The sequence below is a fragment of the Scyliorhinus torazame genome, chromosome 7 (assembly GCF_047496885.1).
Source record: "Scyliorhinus torazame isolate Kashiwa2021f chromosome 7, sScyTor2.1, whole genome shotgun sequence".
NCBI classification, from domain to species: domain Eukaryota; kingdom Metazoa; phylum Chordata; class Chondrichthyes; order Carcharhiniformes; family Scyliorhinidae; genus Scyliorhinus; species Scyliorhinus torazame.
In genome coordinates, this window is record NC_092713.1 from 281,986,386 (window position 1) to 282,005,819 (window position 19,434).

General features: G+C 46.3%; 1 protein-coding gene across 4 annotated transcripts in view; it reads right to left on the minus strand.

Annotated features, from left to right (window-relative positions):
- Positions 1-19,126, minus strand: part of aff4 (AF4/FMR2 family, member 4) — a 149,686-nt gene extending 130,560 nt beyond the window's left edge. For 2 of the 4 annotated variants that reach the window (XM_072512561.1, XM_072512556.1), the window contains exon 1: positions 18,645-19,126. The gene's annotated coding sequence lies outside the window, so the exon portion shown is untranslated. Of the gene's footprint in view, positions 1-864; positions 975-17,872; positions 18,035-18,644 lie in introns of those variants that run through there. The other 2 variants (XM_072512557.1, XM_072512558.1) reach the window with 2 other exon arrangements.
- Between the last annotated feature and the right edge of the window lie 308 nt (positions 19,127-19,434).

Consider the following 19,434-nt stretch of genomic DNA (forward strand, 5'->3'; position numbering starts at 1 on the left):
CACCACTGTGGCCCATCCAGCGTTTGATACAGTTCCATCATTACATCCCTGCCTTTGTATTCAATACCTTGCCCAATAAAAGGGAAGCATTCCATATGCTTTCTTGACCACCTTGTCCACCTGTCCTGCCATCTTCAAGGATCTTTGGATAGGAACTTCAAAGTCTCTCACGTCCTCAATCCTTCTCAATATTTTATCCTTTATTTAGTATTCCCTTGTTTTTTTTTTGCCCTTTCCAAATGCATTACCTCACAGTTTTCCGAATTGAATTCCATTTGCCCACTCAACCAAACCACTGATATCATTCTGGAGTCAACAGCTATCCTCTTTACTATCCATTACACGGCTAATTTTTGAGTCATTTGCAAATTTCCCAATCATGTCACCCACATTCAAGTCTAAATCTGTACTACACACAACAAACAGCGAGGGTCCCAATACTGAGCCCTGTAGAACACTGCTGGAAATTGTTTTCGATTTGCAAAAGCATCCATCAACCATTGCACTTCTTTTTCTGACACTGAGTCAATTTTGGATCCAACCGGCTCCTTTCCCTGTATCTTTACTGAACAGTCTGACATGTGGGAACCCTGTCAAATGTCTTACTGAAATTAATGTAGACAACATCCACTGCATTATCGCCATCAATCCTCCTCGTTACTTCTTTTATGTGAGCAAGACACAATTTTCCTCTAACAAAATCATGTTGACTATCCCCATCAATCCGTGCCTTTCTAAATGACAGTTTATCCTGTCTCTAAATTGTTTCCAATAATTTTCCCACCGAGGTTGGCCAGATTTCTGGCCCATCCCGAGCACCCTTATTAAATAGTGGTACAGATATCCAATCGTCAGGTACCTCACCTGTATCTAGTGAGGATTGGAAAATGATCCTCAGTGCATCTGCTATTTCCTCCCGGGCTTCCTTCAACAGCCTGGAAGTATTGGAGATACTAGTAGTACCATGAATGTCTCTGGAGTAGGGAGAGATGAGTAACACCAGGTAAAGACAAAATAGAGCTAATTATTTATGGGTTACGCACTGTTTATTCAGTCATGTGGGTATGGTATGGACTCTACTGCTGTGGAATTGCACATCATTAACATCCAATGGCACAGCAACACATACCAGCTTGCTACGCTGCTTAAAATGGTGTACACAATACAACTTCCTTCAGTTTTAAATCCATTGTATTAAAATTCAAACCTGAGCATTCCTGACAAAGAAGGAAAACAAATTTAAATTATTCCTCGGATCAATTATAAATCTAGTGGCTAGCCACACCTAAATTTTACGCAATTATTATGTAGACCTCTACTACATCTAGACAACAACATTGATTTATTCACGTAATGAAACATCCCAAGATGTTTCACAGGAGCATTATACACCAAAGTATGACATTGTACCACTAGGAAACATTAGGCTAGATGACCCAACAGCTTGATCAAAGACGTAGGTTAAGAAAGAGGCTTTAGACTTCCGGGTGCGGCGATGACCAGCTAAGTCACACGTTTCGGCAGCTCCCGGTGGAACGGACTTTTGGGCTCTTAATAAGAGCCCCAACGGCAATTTTAACGGCTAAAAGCACTGTGTGGTAAACCAGAAGGGAATCCCCCCTGGATACGGATGGAAAAAGGAGAGGAAAGTGGACAGATTGCGGTGGATCCTTTAGAGCAGCGGCAAGGAAGGCAAGCAAAAACCAAGATGGCGTCGGAAGGTGGCAGTTTAATATGGGGTCCCGAACAACACGAGTTTTTGAAACGCTGCGTGGAAGAGCTTAAAAAGGAGATGAAGAAGGAGCTGTTGGCCCCGATATTACAGGCGATTGAAGGGCTAAAAGATGAGCAAAAGACCCAGGAGCGGGAGCTTCGGGTCGTGAAGGCAAAGGCTGCCGAGAACGAGGACGATATACAGGGCCTGGTGGTGAAGACGGAGATGCACGAGGCACACCATAAACGATGTGTGGAAAGGCTGGAGGTGCTGGAGAATAATGCGAGGAGGAAGAATTTAAGGATTCTTGGTCTTCCTGAAGGTGCAGAAGGGGCGGACGTCGGGGCATACGTGAGCACAATGCTGCACTCGTTGATGGGATCGGAGGCCCCGACGGGTCCACTGGAGGTGGAGGGAGCCTATCGAGTTATGGCGCGAAGACCGAGGGCTGGAGAAATTCCTCGAGCCATAGTGGTGAGATTCCTGCGTTTTCAGGACAGAGAGATGGTCCTAAGATGGGCAAAGAAAACTCGGAGCAGTAGATGGGAGAACGCGGTGATCCGCGTATATCAAGACTGGAGTGCGGAGGTGGCGAGAAGGAGGGCGAGCTTTAATCGGGCCAAGGCGGTGCTTCATAAAAAGAAGATCAAATTTGGAATGCTGCAGCCGGCAAGACTGTGGGTCACATATCAAGGGAAGCACCACTACTTTGAAACGGCGGATGAGGAGTGGACATTTATTGTTGAAGAGAAATTGGAATGAGTGGGTTATTAAAAAGAACGTTTGAGACAAAGTGGTGGGGCGAATATGGGGGGAAAAAGGGGGGGGGAGAAGAGATGATTTTTATGTTGTTAATCCTGCGACCCGGTAACTTTTCTCTCTTCCACAGGTTGTGGGGGAGGGAGGGAGATGGAGGAGTTGGGGGCGTTGGCCATTGGGGGCGGGGCCAAAAGGGAAGCACGGGCTTTGTTCCCGCGCTATGATAATTATGGCGGGAATAGGGAAGCAGGAAGGAGGGGGCGTCGCACGGTGCAAGCCGAGGTCACGGGGGGAAGCCGAGGTCGGCCAGAGTTTGCTGACACTTCTGGGAGCAACATGGGGGGTGTAACGACGCTAGTGGGGGATCTAGCGGGGGGGAGATTTACTGGGTTGCTGCTGCTGGGGAGAAAGGGGAGCTGGTATGGGGTGGGGTGGGCGGGGCAGAGGGGCACCGCCTGGGGGGGGGACACAGCTGCGTGGGAACCGGGTGAGGAGCTGGGTAAAAGGGGATGGCTAATCGACAAGGGGAGGGGGGGTAAAGAGCCCCCCAACCCGGCTGATCACGTGGAATGTGAGAGGGCTGAACGGGCCGATAAAGAGGGCACGGGTACTCGCACACCTAAAGAAACTTAAGGCAGATGTGGTTATGTTACAGGAGACGCATTTGAAACTGATAGACCAGGTTAGACTACGCAAAGGATGGGTGGGGCAGGTGTTTCATTCGGGGCTAGATGTGAAAAACAGGGGGGTGGCTATATTAGTGGGGAAGCGGGTAATGTTTGAGGCAAAGACCATAGTGGCGGATAGTGGGGGCAGATACGTGATGGTGAGTGGCAAATTACAGGGGGAGGCGGTGGTCTTAGTGAACGTATATGCCCCGAACTGGGATGATGCCAACTTTATGAGGCGCATGTTAGGACGTATCCCGGACCTAGAGGTGGGGAAGTTGGTAATGGGTGGAGATTTTAACACGGTGCTGGAACCAGGGCTGGACAGATCGAGGTCCAGGATTGGAAGGAGGACGGCAGCAGCCAAGGTGCTTAAAGACTTTATGGAGCAGATGGGAGGAGTAGACCCATGGAGATTTAGCAGACCTAGGAGTAAGGAGTTTTCGTTTTTCTCCTATGTCCACAAAGTTTATTCGCGAATAGACTTTTTTGTTTTGGGAAGGGCGTTGATCCCGAAGGTGAGGGGGACGGAGTATACGGCTATAGCTATTTCGTATCACGCTCCACATTGGGTGGACTTGGAGATAGGGGAGGAAAAAGAACGGCATCCACCCTGGAGAATGGACATGGGACTAATGTCGGATGAGGGGGTGTGTCTAAGGGTGAGGGGGTGTATTGAAAAGTACTTGGAACTCAATGATAATGGGGAGGTCCAGGTGGGAGTGGTCTGGGAGGCGCTGAAGGCAGTGGTTAGAGGGGAGCTGATATCAGTCAGGGCACATAAAGGAAAGCAGGAGAGTAGGGAACGGGAGCGGTTGCTGCAAGAACTTCTGAGGGTGGACAGGCAATATGCGGAGGCACCGGAGGAGGGACTGTACAGGGAAAGGCAAAGGCTACACGTAAAATTTGATTTGCTGACTACGGGTACTGCAGAGGCACAGTGGAGGAAGGCACAGGGTGTACAATACGAATATGGGGAGAAGGCGGGCAGGTTGTTGGCCCACCAATTGAGGAAAAGGGGAGCAGCGAGGGAAATAGGGGAAGTGAGGGATGAGGAGGGAGAGATGGAGCGGGGAGCGGAGAGAGTGAATGGAGTGTTCAAGGCATTCTATGAAAGATTATATGAAGCTCAGCCCCCGGATGGGAAGGAGAGAATGATGTGTTTTCTGGAACAGCTGGAATTTCCTAAGGTGGAGGAGCAGGAGAGGGTGGGACTGGGAGCACAGATCGAAATGGAGGAAGTAGTGTAAGGAATTAGGAGCATGCAGACGGGAAGGCCCCGGGACCGGATGGATTCCCAGTTGAATTTTACAGGAAATATGTGGACTTGCTCGCCCCGCTACTGATGAGAACCTTTAATGAGGCGAGGGAAAGGGGACAGCTGCCCCCGACTATGTCAGAGGCAACGATATCGCTTCTCCTAAAGAAAGAAAAAGACCCGCTGCAATGCGGTCCTATAGGCCTATTTCCCTCCTGAATGTAGACGCTAAGGTTCTGGCCAAGGTAATGGCAATGAGGATAGAGGATTGTGTCCCGGGGGTGGTCCATGAGGACCAAACTGGGTTTGTGAAGGGGAGACAGCTGAATACGAATATACGGAGGCTGCTAGGGGTAATGATGATGCCCCCACCAGAGGGGGAAGCGGAGATAGTGGTGGTGATGGATGCCGAGAAAGCATTTGATAGAGTGGAGTGGGATTATTTGTGGGAGGTGTTGAGGAGATTTGGCTTTGGAGATGAGTATATTAGATGGGTACAGCTGCTGTATAGGGCCCCGATGGCAAGCGTGGTCACGAATGGACGGGGGTCTGCATATTTTTGGCTCCATAGAGGGACGAGGCAGGGATGTCCTCTGTCCCTATTATTGTTTGCACTGGCGATTGAGCCCCTGGCAATAGCATTGAGGGGTTCCAGGAAGTGGAGGGGAGTACTCAGGGGAGGAGGAGAACACTCTGTATGCGGACGATTTGTTGTTGTATGTGGCGGACCCGGCGGAGGGGATGCCAGAGATAATGCGGATACTTGGGGAGTTTGGAGAATTTTCAGGATATAAACTGAACATGGGGAAAAGTGAGTTGTTTGTGGGGCAGAGCAGAGAAATAGAGGACATACCTCTGAGGAAGGTAACAAGGGACTTTCGCTACTTGGGGATCCAGATAGCCAAGAATTAGGGTACATTGCATAGGTTAAATTTAACGCGGTTGGTGGAACAGATGGAGGAGGACTTCAAGAGATGGGACATGGTATCCCTGTCACTGGCAGAGAGGGTGCAGGCGGTTAAAATGGTGGTCCTCCCGAGATTCCTTTTTGTGTTTCAGTGCCTCCCGGTGGTGATCACGAAGGCTTTTTTCAAAAGGATTGAGAAGAATATCATGAGTTGTGTGGGGGCCGGGAAGACCCCGAGAGTGAGGAGGGGATTTTTGCAGCGTAGTAGGGATAGGGGGGGCTGGCACTACCGAGCCTAAGTGAGTACTACTAGGCCGCCAATATCTCAATGGTATGTAAGTGGATGGGAGAAGAGGAGGGAGCGGCGTGGAAGAGATTGGAGAGGGCGTCCTGCAGGGGGACTAGCCTACAAGCTATGGTGACGGCGCCGTTGCCGTTCTCACCGAAGAAATACAACACAAGCCCGGTGGTGGTGGCTACTCTGAAAATCTGGGGGCAGTGGAGACAGCATAGGGGAAAGACGGGAGCCTTGGTGTGGTCCCCGATAATAAATAACCATAGGTTTGCTCCGGGGAGAATGGATATGGGATTTGGAACATGGCAAAGAGCAGGAGTAACACAATTGAGAGATCTGTTTGTAGATGGGACGTTTGCAAGTCTGGGAGTGCTGACCGAAAAATACGGGTTGCCCCAAGGGAATGCATTCCGGTATATGCAACTGAGGGCTTTTGCGAGGCAACAGGTGAGGGAATTCCCGCAGCTCCCGACGCAGGAGGTGCAGGACAGAGTGATCTCAAAGACATGGGTGGGGGACGGTAAGGTATCAGACATATATAGGGAAATGAGGGACGAGGGGGAGATTATGGTAGACGAGCTGAAAGGGAAATGGGAAGAGGAGCTGGGGGAGGAGATTGAGGGGCGGCTGTGGGCTGATGCCCTAAGTAGGGTAAACTCATCGTCCTCGTGTGCCAGGCTAAGCCTGATATAATTTAAGGTGTTACACAGGGCGCATATGACTGGAGCACAGCTCAGTAAATTTTTTGGAGTAGCGGATAGGTGTGCGAGATGCTCGAGAAGCCCAGCGAATCACACCCACATGTTCTGGTCATGTCCGGCACTACAGGGGTTTTGGGTGGGGGTGACAAAGGTGCTTTCGAAGGTGGTGGGGGTCCAGGTCGAACCAAGCTGGGGGTTGGCTATATTCGGGGTTGCAGAGGAGCCGGGAGTGCAGGAGGCGAAAGAGGCTGATGTTTTGGCCTTTGCGTCCCTAGTAGCCCGGCGCAGGATACTGTTGATGTGGAAGGAAGCCAAGCCCCCGGGTGTGGAGACCTGGATAAATGACATGGCAGGGTTTAAAAAGTTGGAACGGATTAAGTTCGTCCTAAGGGGATCGGCTCAAGGGTTCACCAGGCGGTGGCAACCGTTCGTTGAATACCTCACAGAAAGATAGAGGGAATGGAAAAGAAGAAGACAGCAGCAGCAGCCCGGGGGGGGTGGGGGTGGGGGGGGGGGGGGGGTGGAGGAACCAGAAGGACTCTCAGGGATGTTAGTGTATATGTATAATATGTATAGGTTGTTGTTATAGGTAATTGTATATTGGTCTGCTGAATTGTATTTTTGGAGAGTATTTATTTGGGACAAGGCAGTTGCCATTTAGTTTTGTCTTGTTTTTTGTTTTGTTTTTTAATTTTGACGTTGTTTATATATATTATTTATTTCTTGCTTAAAACTGGCCATTGTTATTTATATTGTTATATTACTGTGTAAAGGATACACAATGTACTGCCATGGTGGGCCAAAAATTTTGAATAAAATATACTTTAAAAAAAAAAGAAAGAGGCTTTTAAGGAAGAAAATAGAGGGCAGCACTGATGGCACTGAGGACCCAGGTTCGATCCCAGCCCCCTGTCCATGTGGAGTTTGCACATTCTCCCCATGTCTGCGTGGGTCTCACTCCCACAACCCAAAGATGTGCAGGGTAGGTGGATTGACCACACTAAACTGCTCCTTAATTTTGGAAAAAAAATAATTGGCCACTTAAAATTTTTTTTTAAAAAGGAGGAAACTAAGTAATAGAGACCAAGAAGTATAGGGAGGGTATTCCAGAGCTTGGGGCCTCGGCGACTGAAACACAGTCACCAATGGAGGAGTGATTGAACTTGGGAATGCAAAAGAGGCCAGAGTATCTCAGGTGGTTGTGGGGCTGGAGGAAATTACGAGAGAGAGAATGAGGCCATGAAAGTCTCTGAAAACAAACGAGAATGTTAAAATCAAGTCTTTACTTGATCAGAAGCCAACATTGGTCAGGTCAGGGGAGATAGAGGAATTGGACTTGTGAGTTACAAGTTATGGCACAAAAGCAGAATTTTGGACAATCTCAACAGAGAATAGAATTTGAAGACCAGCCAGAAGTGTGCTGGAATGGTTGAGCTGAGAGCTAACAAAGGCATAGGGGTGTGGGTTTTAGCTGAGGTGGGACAGGCAAAGTCAGGCGACGCTACATAGGTGGAAATACGCAGTCCTGGTGATAGTACAAATGAGGTTGGAAGCTCTTCTCAGGATCAAATGCAGCACCAAGATTGAGAACAAACAAGCTTGATCTCACAGTTGCAAAGGAGATGAAGTTTGGAGCAGAAACTCAAAAGCAATAACCTTGATCTTCCCAATATTTAATGGAGGAAATTTCTGCTCATTCAGCATCAGATATCAAATAAGGCAGCTGACAATTTATCAATAGTGGAATCATAAAAGAGGTGGTGCAGTAGAGCTGGGTGCCAATTATGTAGCTGTGGGCATCACTGGCAAGGCCAGCATTTATTGCCGATCCGCGAGTGCCTTAGAGAAGGGGATGAGCTATCTTCTTGAACCACTGCAGTCCATGTGGTGTAGATATGTAGGTTGAGATATTGGTTAGCTCAGTTGGCTGGATGGCTGGTTCATGATGCAAAGTGATGCCAACAGCGCATGTTCAATTCTTGTACTGGCTGAGGTTACCATAAAGACACGCCTTCTCAACCTTGTCCTTCACCTGAGGTGTGATGGCCCTCACGGTTGAATCACCACCAGTCACATCTCTCTCGCAAAGGGAAGAGCAGCCTACTGTCACCTGGAACTATGACGACTTTAACTTTTAATGCCCACTGCGTTGTTAGGGAAGGAGCTCCAGGATCCACCAAAGAAACGGTGATATATTTCCAAGTGAGTATGATGAGTGGAGGGGAACTTCCAGGTGTCTACTGCCTTTGCCGTTACAAATGGTAGTGGATGTGGGTTTGGAAGGTGTGGTCTAGGAGCCTTGGTGAGGTCATGCAGTGCCTCCTGTAGATGCATAAAAACAGGCCATTAGGCCAGCCCTTCAAGTGCATGCCTGTAATTATGCTCCACTTGAGCTTTCTCCCATCTTTCCTAGTCTCAATTTAGCCCTTAGTCATATGCTTATCTAGCCTTCCCTTAAACGTATCTATACCCTTAAAGTAATTTGTTTCATAGCTAATTCAACATTCTTACCACTCTGATCTAAATTGCATGCTACCCATATTGAACATTACATGTTCAATTACACTGGACTAAAGGGTTATAAATGCGAGGACAGGTTGCACAGACTTGTATTCCTTTGAATAAAGATTAAGGGGTGACCGAAATGAGGTGTTAAAAATGATCAAAGTTGATAGTTTTCCTCTGCTATCTCGCCTAATTAATAATGATATAATAATCTATTAATAATGATATAATAATCTATATTGTCACAAGTAGGCTTACTGCAATGAAGTTACTGTGAAAAGTCCCTAATCGCCATATTCCAGCACCTGTTCGGGTACACTGAGGGAGAATTCAGAATGTCCAATTCACCGAACAAGCATGTCTTTCGGGACTTGTGGGAGGAAACCGGAACGCCCGGATGAAACCTACGCAGACACAGGGAAAATGTGCAGACTGCACAGGCAGTGACCCAAGCCAGGAATTGAACCTGGGTTCCTGGCGCGGTGAAGCAACAGTGATAACCACTGTGCTACCGTGCCGCACAACAGATCAAATATGATTTAAATCAAACGGTAAAATAGGTCCAAAAGTGCTTGAATGGCTAGCGCAAGACTGAGGGAGTGCTCCAGTTAAGTGTGGTCCTTCATGTGAAATGTGAAACTGAGGTTCCATCTACCGAGTCAGGTGGACATAAAAGAACCCATGACACAATTAAAAAGGAGGGAAGGGTAAATCTCCCACTGTCCGAGCCAATATTTATCTTCAACTAACAGAGTTATAACAGATTATCTGGACAATTTTCATTTCTATTTGCATATGCAAACTAGCTGATTTGTTATCTCCATTACAACATCTAACTATCCATCAAAATGAATCCCATTGATTGTAAAGTACTCTTATGATCTCCTGAGATTGTAAATTGAGCTATATAAATGCAATTTCTTTCTATTACTTTGGTTGATTTTACTTTCAATTAAAGCCAAGGTATATGGCATTTTCCAATCTTTTCAAAAGTATTTCAAAGGACTATCCTTCGACCCATCCCACGCTACGTCTACAATAATTTTCACAGGGAATATAGGAGCTTCTTCCAGAGACATTCATTTAGTAAGATCCAAACATACAAGACCATGATAACAAATAGATAGGATTCATTAGAATACCTAAATTTGGGGGACCATGTGATATAAGTTTTTCCTGGGCTCTGGCACTACTGTTTTTTGTAATCCTTCTTTTATCCTGTTTGCACGGCACATGCTTACCTAATCCCACTCCATAGGATGTCCCGAGAAAATGGTTAACAAGTGTTGGAGAAAATATGTCGAGGAATTTGAATAAATCTGGCGATAAAAGGGAGCAGTTTGATGCAACAGGGGTAGAGATTCCTTCTCAATATGGTGGCCTGATCCTTGAACGGGTTCTTGACATAGCACTTTCTAAAAGTTGTGAAAATGATGACTGCGAACATTATCAACAATATCAGTGTACTCCATGACGAACTTGACTTGCTGACACGGAATCTATGAGACCAAACTGCAGAATACTAATAAAAGGCTTGCGGAAAACAGAGGAAAGAATCCTGAGCATCAAAAATATTGCTTCTTTGGCTCAAGTTTGCATTCAATCCATGGAAAACCAGCCATGTGGTATGTCAGAAATCCTGGAAGGCTTGGTGAACCGAGGTCAGAGAAAGAATGTCTGGCCCATTGGTTTGCCAGGAGTGGAGCGTAAGATTCCTGTTAAGTTTTTTAAGAGCTGGCTACCGTTTCATTTAGCTGGATGTGAAGCTAAGCGTTTCAAGTTGGAAAGGACACACCATATCCGGTCATTGAGACCTCAGGACAATTGACATTCCAGGCCCAGAGTCATTTGCTTTCATAACTTCCAAGATCGCCAGAGGGTTCTGGAAGCGGTGAGGCATGGCAGGACCTGGCTCCGTGAGGAAGCAAAAGTCTCTTTTTTCCAGGACTTCTTGGTGGTGACATAGCATAGCTGAAGCATAGTGCTTTGATGAAGCTAGAAAACAGCTGGAGTGAATTATGCCTGCTTTATCCTGAGACCCAGAGGGTAATATCCGACGACTCCGAAGTCTTTCGATAATCCGGCTAGTGCCTTGGCCTTCATAAAGTCCGTAGAAGGTGAGGACTTGGACTGACAATCTGCGGCTCATTGAAATTTGGACTTTCTTCTGGTTATATTGTTTTTTTGTCTGATTTTATATTGTCATATAGCCTGTTTATTGGAAGGTGTTAACATTTGAGCACTTTACTGAATGCCATATCCTTAGGAATCATAGTAATTTTATTTGGGGTAGGGCCGCCACGTGCTAATCATCCATATCTTTATGATGGTAATACTGGTTATTTGGTATCCTCTCATTAATCATGATAATATTGAATGGCACCATTGCTGGGAAGCGGGTGGAAGGGTTAGGTCTTCACGGGTGGATCCAAAATGCAAGATGGACATTTGGCTCCCATTCCCTTCTTGGCCTTGTTCTTCTCCTCTCTGTTGATGAGTATGTCTCCTGATGGTAATGATAGTATAGCAGTAGGGTTAGCCTTACGGGCCTCACTTGTGTTGAGGGCTGTCCCCTTAGAACTTTTGTGGTCGTGATTTTTTTTGTACTTTTGTTATGTTGGAGGTTGTTGACTGAATACTGCAATGGCACAGACGGGTCTTTTATCCCAAAAAAGAACGCTTGATGGATGTTATGGTGCCTCTGTGTAACTTGAAATGTGTTTTGAATCATGCCAATAGCACAGTGGTTAGCACTGTTGCTTCCCAACGCCAGGTTCCCAGGCTCGATTCCAGTCTTGGGTCACTGTCTGTGCGGAATCTGCACGTTCTCCCTGTGTCTGCATGGGTTTCCTCCGGGTGCTCCAGTTTCCTCCAACAAGTCCCGAAAGACGTGCTGTTAGGTAATTTGGACATTCTGAATTCTCCCTCTGAGTACCCGAACAGGCGTCGGAGTATGGCGACTATGGACTTTTCACAGTAACTCCATTACAGTGTTAATGTAAGCCTACTTGTGACAATAAAGGTTATTAAAAAAAATTTAAACTCTGGCACAAACATCCAATCGTATTTTTCTTCCGGTGGTCTGTGCAATGGCGGTAGCTAATTTTAAAGTATGCTCCTGGAATGCAAGGGGAATTCATCATCGTATCAAAAGGAAAAAAATGTTGTCTTGCTTAAGGAGAAAGTAGACAGCCTTGTTACAGGAAATGTGCATGACAAGAAGCACTTAATGTGGGAATGGACGTGGCAGGTCTTCTTCACCTCGTTTTCGACCAGCACCAAGGGAGTAGCAATTTTGATGAACAAAAACGTTCTCTTCAAAGTGAAGAATGGTGCAAAGGATAAGGGGGGGTGGGGGCGATTATTAAGGGGCTTGTATATGGTCTTCACATTACAGCGCCTGTTCGGGTACACGGAGGGAGAATTCAGAATGTCCAATTCACCTAAAAGCACGTCTTTCGGGACTTGTGGGAGGAAACCCACGCAGACATGGAGAGAACATGCTAGTTTAGCACAGTGGGCTGAACAGCTGGCTTGCAATGCAGAACAAGGAAGCAGCGCGAGTTCAATTCCCATACCGGCCTCCCCGAACAGGCGCCGGAATGTGGCGACTAGGGACTTTTCACAGTAACTTCATTGAAGCCTACTTGTGACAATAAGCGATGCTATGGTGCCTCATGATTAAAGTGACAAAGTTAATTGATGAGGGAAGGGCTGTAGATGTCATATATATGGACTTCAGTAAGGCGTTTGATAAAGTTTCCCATGGCAGGTTGATGGAAAATGTGGAGTCGCATGGGGTTCAGGGTGTACTAGCTAGATGGATAAAGAACTGGCTGGGAAACAGGAGACAGAGAGTAGTGGTGGAAGGGAGTGTCTCAAAATGGAGAAAGATGACTAGTGGTGTTCCACAGGGATCCGTGCTCGGACCACTGTTGTTTGTGATATACATAAATGATCTGGACGAAGGTATAGGTGGTCTGATGAGCAAGTTTGCAGATGATACTAAGATTGGTGGACTTGCAGATAACGAGTGGGACTGTCAGAGAATACAGCAAAATATAGATAGATTGGAGAGTTGGGCAGAGAACTGGCAGATGGAGTTCAATCGAGGCAAATGCGAGGTGATGCATTTTGGAAGATCCAATTCAAGAGCGGACTATACGGTCAATGGAAGAGTCCTTGGGAAAATTGATGTACAGAGAGATCTGGGAGTTCAGGTCCATTGTACCCTGAAAGTGGCAACGCAGGTCGATAGAGTGGTCAAGAAGGCATACAGCATGCTTGCCTTCATCGGACGGGGTATTGAGTACAAGACTCGGCAGGTCATGTTACAGTTGTATAGGACTTTGGTTAGGTCACATTTGGAATACTGCGTGCAGTTCTGGTCGCCACATTACCAGAAGGCTGCTTTAGAGGGTGCAGAGGAGGTTCACCAGGATGTTGCCTGGTATGGAGGGTGCTAGCTGTGAAGAAAGTTGAGTCGATTAGGATTGTTTTCGTTGTAAAGATGGAGGTTGAGGGGGGACCTGATTGAGGTCTGCACAATTATGAGAGGTATGGACAGGGTGGATAGCTACAAGCTTTTTCCAAGAGTGAGGGTGTCAATTACAAGGGGTCACGATTTCAAGGTGAGAGGGGGAAAGTTTAAGGGAGATGTGCGTGGAAAGTTTTTTATGCAGAGGGTGGTGTGTGCCTGGAACGCTTTGCCAGCGGAGGTGGTAAGAGGCGGGCACGATAGCATCATTTAAGATGCATCTAGACAGATATATGAACGGGCGGGGAACAGAGGGAAGTAGATCCTTGGAAAATAGGTGACAGGTTTAGATAAAGGATCTGGATAGGCGCAGGCCGGGAGGGCCGAAGGGCCTGCTCCTGTGCTGTAATTTTCTTTGTTCTATTATTATTAACATGCAGACTCCGCAGAGAGTGACCCAAGTCGGGAGTCAAACCCAGGTCCCTGGCGCTGTGAAGCAACAGTGCTAACCCTACTGTGCTGTCGTGCCACCCATAATGTGTATGGCCCTCCAAATCACTCCCCAGAGTTTATCAAAATCTTCATGGACTTTGCAGAAGCTGGTTTTGACCAATTCTTTTGTGGGTGTGGAATTGCCATTTGAATCCCTTTATGGATAAGCTTCCAGTAACCAGAAAGGTTTTTGGCGTCAGTATGCGAGGAGGACTTTACATCCTAGAGATAAAGAATTTACAATTTTCTCAGCTCCTCAATGTCATACTAGAATTGGGTATTTCTTAATGCCTAGGGCAATACTACATTTGGTATCCTCTTGTTCTATAGATGGCATTGTGATCCCGGACTATGCTCCTGTCTTCCTTGAGTTTTTACTCAAGGGCGTGTACCCGCACTACCCTCCAATCGCCCCCACCCTACATGTAAGGCCGTTGGCGCCAGTATGTGAAGAAGACTATTCATCCTAGAGACAAAAAATCTGGGGATTTTTATGCTGAACTGTATGTGTCGGGCAAGTCTGGATATGTATTGACACATATGGAGCACGTCTCTTTGCTCAAGCTTCCTGTGGCTTTGGAGGATTAACGATTGGTCCTTAATGCTCCTATCATTAAAAAAGAGAGGTGGCTATGGCCATTAGGGAGCTCCAACCGGGTAAGGCCCCTGGGCTGGTTGGTTTTAGGTGAGTTTTACAGGGTTCATAAAAGGTCAGTTTTCAAGCAATGTCAGAAGGTTACAAAATGGGATCTAGGTTTTCTAAAAAGTGGAGCGTTGGATACATTAGTGATTTCCCTGGATGAAGAGAATGCTTTTAGAGCGGAGTGGAATTATTTGGTTTACACATTGCAGACATTTGGGCTGGGTGAGGAATAAGTTAAGTCGATTCAAATGTTGTATCATAGACCACAGGCAGCAGTGCTTGCGAATCATAGATTTGAGAATTATGGTCGTCTTGCTGTTTGCATTGGCCACGAAGCCTTGGGCAGAGGCTATAGGAGGTGGGGGGAAGGAAAGAGAGGAAAGATAGCAGCATAAGATCATGCTTTATGCTGATGACGTGCTGCTGTTTGTGTTGAAGCCGGACATTTCAGTTCCCGTTATTATCTATGTGGTGGATAGATTTAATATCTTCTCTGGCTACAAGATTAATTTTACAGGCTGAGGCTATGTCGGTGGGAGAGTTGTGAGGTAGACCACCTCCCCTTACTAATTTCCCTTTTAGGTGGACCCGGTCAGGGTTTACTTATCTGGGTGCTGTAATTACCCCCTTTTTCAAACAACTATACGAGGCTAATATCCCTCTGTTGATTGTCTATGAGGTGGGACCTGACTCGTTGCTCCTCCATGCCAGTATTGTGGCTAGGTAGGATTGCATGAATTAAGATGAAAGTTTTGCCTAGATTGTTGCATCCCTTACAGATGTTGTCCACCTTACGGAGTGCTAGGGTCTTAAATGGTATCAATGGAATGATCAGTTTGTTTATATAGAATAAAAAGAAGCCTTGTTTGAAGTTCTTCATTCTGCAGCTCCCACCTTTTAAAGGGGTTTTTCGGGTGCCAAATATTAGACTGTACCAATTAGCCTCTCATCTTTCGTTTATGAGGGACTGGGGTTGAAAGACCCTACCTCTATTTGGCTTGATCCTGAAGATCGCAAGTTGGTATAACCTTTACAGGTCTTGTTATTTTACAAGTACTGTTGATCGGGTTCTGCTAGGTGCAGAAACCCTATAATTATTAATACTCTTAGAATGTGGAGGATGGTCTTTCAATTCAAAGCGAGATGTAAACTGACTTCCACGCTCTCTCCCATCCAGGTCAGCGCAGACATCCTACTAGGTCTTATGGATCATGAATTTGATATTTGGAGAGATGGAGGCATTTTTACATGCCAAGTGCCCCCAACTTAGAGACGTTATCCTTAATAAGACAACTTTGAATCTTGACTCTTCTATTTCCCGAGTGGAAATAAAATCCCGATATCTGCAGAGCCTAAACAGTTAATTTGCACGTTTTATGATACCTCGCGGTCTAGATCCTGTGTTAGTACATTGGTACCTTGCAGTCTTGGGAAAGAGACTTGGCAAATAATATTGATGAGGAGACATGGGGCAGTGTATGGGATTATGCCAATAGAACTTTGGCATGCAATAGAATGAAGGAGACTCAGTTCAAGATATTGCGCCACTTGCATATCACGTTATGTTTGAGACAAGGTTGGCTATATCCCCAATGTGCCTAAAGTGCCTGGTAGTCGAGGATGATTATACATACTGCGTATGAACCTGTGTCAAGATTCAATCCTACTGGTCTGGTTACGGAGCTTGAGAGGATATTTGGCAGGGCCTTAGGATTTGACCCTAGGTTCCTAAATCTGGGTCTTACAGATAGGCGAATTATTGACGCCAATAAAAAAATGGCTGTATAACATCCTAACTACTGCAGCCCTTGGATTAGTGACAAGTATCCTTTGATTCAAAACTGGCATAAAGTGGTCATGGAGTGTATTCCTATGGAATTCCTGACGTCTGTACTCCGTTCTAAGTCTGATACATTCCATAAAGCGTGGGGCCTCATATCAAATTTCTATGCTCCGCTTTGTCTGACCTGTTCCTGCAAGGTTTCTCATGAGCCTTATTGCAAGTCTCGCTCTCACTATACATAAAGGTGTGCATCTTGATGGGTTATCCTTTCATGTTTATATGCCATTATTCCCAGCCCATTTTCTGATTGATCCAGTCTATAAATGAAGGCACTAGTTCTTAAGAACTGTTGTTATGAATTTATCCTGCCTTTCTCTGCTCAAATGTTTGCAGAAATACTTGTTCTGTACTATACCTGTTGTGTTTTGAAAATTTGTTGCGCTATCTGTAAAAATGATAAATCTCTAATAAAATATTTTAAAAAATAACTATTTATATACTGACTTCTCAGTCCTCAACAGTTTCAAAGTGCTTCATATACAATTTATCACATTACAGAATTTATATTTCCACCTAATTAGCTTCTAAAAAGGTCTGGTATATCAGGTCCTCTGTAATTCTGATTGTCTTTAATGATTTTCAGAGATAGGAAAACATTAAGCCCACCAAAACAGCAATTATCAGAAGGAACACACTAATGTCAATAAATATGAATGATGTTTGGTGAAGATAAAATGCAAAAATTAAGTCAAGAAATTCAGATAAGTTATACTTTTAAAATTTCATTCATGTAGTTGCGTCCCAGTACGTTACTGCCAAACCACACAGAATAGGCACTACTTTGTTTTACCATTGTGCTTTTCAGCAAAGAGAATAATTTCAAAATCAACAAGCAATGGACCAAAATATCAAAATTTCAAAACTACACAAATGTAATGCTATAATTCTGTTCCAAGTCTCCATAAGTCAAACAGGTAACATGGAGAGCATGGTGCCAATCTGATCCATACATGTAACAGTCCATCTAGGACAGGGGTAGAACAGGAATACATTAAAACAAACGTTCAAAACTAATTTATATTCAACATATAACAGTTCAGTTTAAAGAACAAGTTCAATAGTCGAACTATTGATTTAATTTCAAGTCATAGCAGTAATTTAAAAATACTCGTTACCCTTAACATCCATATTTCAAGTGTCAGTTTTAATGCAAGGAAATGAGGTAATCCTAAGAAAATATTGCAGAATAATCTGGAACAACGCCATTGTTTAGTAAGCCTTCCCTTGAGGCGACTTCTCACCCTCCTTCTCTGTCCCTTACCCTGTTTTCCAATCTTATATGCATAGCTACAAACCATGGCTCAACGCCATTGTGATATCACAAGAACAGCTTCACTACCAACACTGCACATGAAAAATTGCCTCTTAGTATAAAAGATGAACTTCAAATTAATTAAGAAATTAAGATTAGATGTACCTATTTGAAGACACAGATCAAACCATTACTAAAAGATACACCCGTAGAATTCAAATAATGGCATTTATATTGAAACAAACTTAAATGGTATCATCGAGAAATGGCAAAGCCAAATACACATTTCAAAACCAATATAAAACCAGGCGCAGCTAATGGCAGTTGCGGCCAACTGTATAGAGATTACTTTACATACCACTTGCTGGTCCAAGACAACTTGGGTAACTGAAGGAGCCGGCACAGGCCACAGTTTAGACTAACGGGCACCAACAGGCAGTATTTGTCAAGATAAAACGTTCCCGAGTTCGCACGTTGTCACCAAGTGCATAAATACGGCCCAACATTAAAAAGAAAAGTTGAAATCTAGCAGAACTGGATGAACAGATTGGCCAACCGCTCACAGGAGGGGAAGAGAAGGGACGATTCCACGTCGTACGTTCTTCCGTTCCTTTTCCGAGAAGTTGCACAGCTAATCCCATTGCTGCCAACCATCCTGACGGTGGACATCTTTGTTCATGGACTTGTAGTTCTCACCGAGCGCCTCGGTTAGCCGCTGCTGCTCTTTATTGGACGGGAAAGGACAACGACTCCCGGAATGCAGCTTCGCGCAGACTCACTTCCCGCAGACCCCCCCCCCCCCCCCCCCCCACCCGCTCTGAAACAAAAGGCTTCGGCCCCCCCATTCAACCTCAGCCGCCCCCCCCCCCAAAAAAAAAATATCCCCAAGGACAGCAGTTGGGGGACGAGCATTAAAAGGATCAACCTAGGTTTAAATTTTCTTGGGGTAATGAAATATCTTTGGGGGGGGGGGGGGGGGGGGGGGGGGGTGCAAGGCTACAGGCTCGCGTCCTGCCCCCTCCCCACAGCCAGACCAGACGACCCCCCCCCCCCCCCCTTCCCTCACAGACACCCCGGGCCCGTTGAGCACAGCACAAGCCAGCAAAGCGCAGCGACGGCTTTGTTTTTACCTTCAATCCTGTCCGACCTCCTGAGCCATTCTCACACGGCGACGCAAACCGGGGAAGATTTGGGGTGGGGTGGGGTGGGGTGGGGTGGGGGAGAAGGAGGCTGAATCCTCCCCCCCCACCCACCCACCTCCCGCCGGGAGAGAGAGAGGTGGTGGTGCCGAGGAGGGCGACAAGGACCAGACCAACCGGCCGGGCCAGGCCGGGCCGCTCCTACCGCCTCCCGATCGCACTCGAAAAACGAACAACACCTCCCTCCCGGATCGCCGGCCGCCCGCACAGTCCCTCCTCATTCATCGCAGCGGTGATTCTTGGTTGTTGGTTTTTTTTTTTACACCGCGCCCCCAGCCCCGTTCTCTCCTCCCACCGTCGGTTTTTTAAAAAAAATTAAGATTAAAATAAATAAAAGTTTAAACACAAATGAAATCACGCCGCCGCCATTTTAGGTGCCGGCCCCGAGCAAGAACAGCTGGTAACCAGGGGAGAGCGCGTCACGCGACTCCGCCCCGCCGGGGGAGGGGCCCGGCCGCTGCCCCTCTGCATCACGGGATGAACTGGGCGGCACGTGACTAGTGCTCTCTTTCTCTCTCACCACCCTCTCCCCCTAGACACCCCACTCTCCGCCATTCCTCTTCCAGGAATGGCTGCCCTCAAGTAGGACTGCAACACTTCTCTCCCCACCCCCAACCTCCCTTCATCTCATCCCAGCAGAACATTTGGAAGACCTGGACAGCAGCTTCCAAACAGATCCCTGCCCTTCCCTTTGGGGGGGAGGGCGGTAACAAATGTTGCA